This window comes from Canis lupus, chromosome 10 (genome assembly GCF_048164855.1).
Source record: "Canis lupus baileyi chromosome 10, mCanLup2.hap1, whole genome shotgun sequence".
NCBI classification, from domain to species: domain Eukaryota; kingdom Metazoa; phylum Chordata; class Mammalia; order Carnivora; family Canidae; genus Canis; species Canis lupus.
The window spans coordinates 67,503,791-67,508,861 of NC_132847.1; positions in this window are offsets into that span (position 1 = coordinate 67,503,791).

Sequence of the window (5,071 nt, forward strand, 5' to 3'; positions counted from 1 at the left end):
ATCTAGAAATATTGTTCCTATCTGCGTTGTACAAGTGATCTCATAGCCCTAAACATTTGCTGTCACAGAGAATTCTCTAATTTTTAGAAGACTTGTCTATTTGGTGATAGAAAAAGATTATCTCATTTTGATTTTATTTTTTAAATTACTAGTGAGGTTGAATTTTTCTTGCTCCTAGGTCATTTATGGTTTTTATTTTGGAAATCATCTATAGCCCGTTTTTCTGCTGTGTTGTTCATTTTTCTGACTTGCAAGAGTCATTTTATGAAAGGAATATTAAACCTTTGTCATACTTTAAACAAAAGGGAAAATATATGCATACTTGTACCTTAAAATAGCATTTACTTTTTGTATTGCAAAAGCAATACTTGTTTTTTTTCAATACTTGCTATTTTAAACAAAAAATAATAAGCAATATACACTATAATATACAATGTACAATAGAGAAAATGAAAAAAATACCAACCAGTGGTAACTAATTAACATCATGATAAATACTGTTCCAATTTTTTTCAGATAGGTGCATAGGTAGGTAGGTAAAAAGATAAATGATAGCTAGATAGATATGTAGGAATAGAGAATCATTTTTAAATTAAAACAAGATCATACTATTATTTTGAGCTTTGGTTTTTCACTGAATGTATCATAAACATCTTCCATTTCAACAAGTATTCATGTGCAACATCACTTTTGATGGCTGAATAATATTCTATCATATGGACCTATAATATTTAATTATTATTCCATTGTTGGACATCTATTTTTATTTTTCATTATAAATACAATATTTTAATTATTAATCTTATTGCTAAATTTTGTGAATATTTATCTCAAGTGATTAGCTCTAACTTCTAGAGGTATAATTTCTAGATCAAAGGAGATATATGTATATACTTTTAATGCTTTTTAATATATTGACAAATTATCTTCCAGAACTGTTTTATCAATATATACATCTTCCAACTAGATGAGAAAGTGAGCCTGTTTCTTTCAAATTGTCCAGTATTAAGCAATTTAATAGTTGCCAGTATAATAGCTTAAAATCTTTATTTTGTAGCTGATGCTTACATTTCTTTAAATGAAATAAGGTTGAATATTTTTTTATTGTTTTGGGGACAATTGATTTACTCTGTGACTTGCTTCCTATTATTTTTCTATTGGGTATATCTTTCTTATTGCTTTGTAAAAGCACTTTATATATTAAGGAGTTTAATTTTGTCATACATGTTTCAACCACTCGTATCACATCAAAAATATATACCTCTATTTGTCTTTTACTATAAGAATTTATTAACTGGGAAAGAATGTTGAATTTTCCATCTATTGGGATGATTATGGCTTTTTCCTTCATTGGTCTGTTAATAAGTAGAAATGTATGAATTGATTTCCAAATGTTAAAATATCTCTATGTTCTGGGAATAAACTCTCTTTGGATGTGTCACATCAATCTTTTAATTTACTACCAAGCCTGTTTTGTTGACATTTATTTGCATCAGTATTTATAAGCTCATAAAATTAAATGTTTATCATTTTCTTCCTTGTTAGAATTTGGTATCAGCATTACGATAGTTTCAAAAACTTACGAGTTTCTTCCTCTATGATCCTGGTTAATTTTAAGATAATGGTTACTTAGTAATAACAATACACACACCTATTTTCTAAGAACACTCCTAAGAAGGGTACAAATAAAAAATAAAAGATCCCCTCTTCTGATTTATCTGTAGTCCTGGCCTAAGTGCAAACAACTTTACCCATTTCTGGTTTCAGTTCTTTTAGTGATTATCACTGCAGAATAAATATGCTTACCTTCTAACAAATAAGCTTTCTGAATCGATCAGTCGGAAAAGGAATGCAGTATCTCCCTTCATAAAAGATGGCCAGTTCAAAACACCTTTACTCAAACTCAAGTTTCTGAGATATGTTGATTAACTTATTATCAGTTATATTATTTTCATTTTACTTTTAAAAATACACTTAAAGATCCACCACTGATTCTGGACTATGTAAGAAACAGCTCCCACACTTCCACTGCCTTTTCCTTTCCTTCTGCACGCGGTCAGCTGTGCACCTGTTTCTATGCAGTCCAGTGTCTATGATATTTGCATTTGGGTCTGCAACAAATTAAGATTTAGCATTGAAAATAGGTTGATTCTAATCATGAAAACAATAAAAGCAATATCTACAATAATGTGATTATGTGTAAATATGTGTTGCCAAAGAAATAATGATATTCAATTATTTTAATTTTATATTTCAATATCCATTAATTCTTCCATTTCCTCTATCTACTGGATAAAATATTTAAATATCACAAAATTTTATGTGCTCTTTTGTTCTTTATATTTTTTTTTTCCTCCTTTCTTCTAGCCTCTCCTCTCTCTCGTGGTTTTGCTTTCCACAAATGTCTGGTGATCATTGATTGAACACACATAATTACAAGTGGAGAGTTATTCTGATTCATATTGGTAGCAAGAGTGGGCTTCCTCTGCAGATCTCTTGGTCTGTTTATACAGCAGGCCTCTCTTTAATGGGGTGACCCCCTATAGGCTCTGAGGATGTGGCTCGTGGGGAGGCCACAAGCAGGCCGAGTTACAGCTCCCACACTTGCCAATGTAAGTGATGAAAAGCCTCTACTCTGAGGAGAGAATATTTCAGTATATTTCATTTCTGGGGCCAGCTGGTTTCCCTTTACCCCTTTTATCCCCTGTGAGAGTCTAAGCTTCTTCCCATATTCTACTGTGCCTCTCTACCTAGATTCAAAACCCACACCAAGGGCTTCTCCCAGGCAAATCTTCCAATCTACTCAGAGAGCATTTCATGGGGCTCCAGGGCTCCAGCTGGTGGTGAAGCCTCTCAGTCCACCTGTTCTGTATGCAAGCCTCTCGCTCACCACCCTGATTGACAACCCACAGCCCATCCTTGCTCGCTGTATCTGCTGACTCAGAGCCTGGAGTCTTTACTCTAGTGATCTCACTTCCCACCTCCCCTGACAGCTGGCTCAACTGTACTGCACGCTGCGGTTTACTGTTTCCTGTGCTGTGTTATTTATGAATTAAGAATATGAGATACCTTCCCGCCTACCAAATATTTGTCAAAGTGATGGCACTTAGGTTGGTTTCAGCAGGTGCCTGCAGCTGTATTCTTATTCATGTACATTTACTGTCACATCAGTTATATTTGGGGATGAACGAAAAGGGTTCAGGTCTACCATTGTGATCAAGAAGCCTTTCTGGAATGAGGTTAATAGCTCAGAAATCACCTGCTCCTCCTTCATCTTCTTTGTTGGATTTTTCTTTCCTCCCTCTTTGCCCAGCCTCTGAATATTGGAACATGCCACAGCCCGATCCTTGGGCAGCATCTCTCCCTCATCTGTACTCTCCCCTAGTGATCTCATCCAGCCCTCACATGCGAGGCTATAAATACCACAATATGTTGAAATTTTTATCTTTAGTTCCATCCTCTCTCCCCAGCTTCATACTCCTATTTCTAACTACTTGTTATAAATGAGCTTTAAATCCTTAGTGTCCCTCCCTCCCTGCTCTGTCTCTGGGCTTGATCTAGGATCAAAGCTGAAAACTGCTCCACGGTCTATGATACTGCCTTTCGTGTCAGGGAGGAGTCTCAGAGGCCCTCCAGAATGAGTGCACACTCGGTGTCCCAGTGCTGAGGATCTCAAGAGGGCAGACCTGGCCTGTTTTAATGATCTCCAACATCCTCACCTGTTCCCATTACGGCTGGCAGAAATGCACCAGTTTCTTTTTTTCTTTTTTTTAATTTTTATTTATGATAGTCACACACACACGCAGAGAGAGAGAGAGAGAGAGGGGCAGAGACACAGGCAGAGGGATAAGCAGGCTCCATGCACCGGGAGCCCGATGTGGGATTCGATCCCAGGTCTCCAGGATCGCGCCCTGGGCCAAAGGCAGGCGCCAAACCGCTGCGCCACCCAGGGATCCCTGCACCAGTTTCTTGTATGAACCTGTCACCCAAAAAAAAAAAAAAAAAAAAAAAGAACCTGTCACCCTCTCTGATTTGCAGCACCGATGTGCAACTTTCCTTTTTAAGTGGTGTGTGTGTCGGTCTGTGGGGATTCAGGAGAAGACCACTTGACACTGTACTCAATTCACCTTTTTTTTTTTTTTTCCAATTCACCTCTTTAGCCACAGTCCACCTTCCTGTGGGAAGGATCTGCCTATGCTTAGCAACTCCCATCCTTACAGCAAATGTATTTCAGGCCACTATTCTTTTATTTCAGATTTACTCAAGTAGCACTCTTCCCAAGATGCACTGATAAACCTTAACTTTGGTACAGATCACTGTATTCATAAGTAGTTTTTGGTATATTATTTCAGTATATTATGTAATTATAAACAGAAAACATTAGCATCTGGATATTTGCCTTACCTTCTAAAAGATCATGTCATCTCAGTATAAAGCAAAACAAAGGTGAAGGAAAATGATTGCATGACTTCTAAACCTTTACATGCCTTCCTTCGTGAGTCCCTCCTAATTAAAAACTTCTAAGAGATTCACAGAGGCTGCATTTTTTCTTATAAGCTTCGGCATCATACCTGTAATTACACAAGTCACCATCATTACTCTTCTCTCAAACCACAGCCTCTGGAAAGTATATGCCATATTTAGAGTTGTGTCCTTAAGAAGAGGAACCACCTGCACTATCTAAGGTTATGTCAGAGAGATGTTAACCACAAAAAAACCCTGGACTTAGATAGACACTATCATTTTCTGGGTGTGCTCTTAACTATTTAGAGCTGTGATTAAAATTAGAAGTGTTGGCGTGACACCACTTTCTTTTTTAGCAATGTTAGCACCATGGTAGTGAGTATGATGCTCCTTATTTCAGTCGATGCTTTATGGAAGTATGGACCAAACATATGATTTGATGTCAACTCCATTTTTGCCACCTTGCTTTTTAAAATTATTAGGATGTGTTACATTTGAGGATCTTAAGAGAGTCCGTTAAATGTCATGTATTCACTCACTTTATCTTTATTCTTTTAAGACACTCATTGAGTCTCTTAATGATCTGGGAAGGAGACTCTCAAGATAA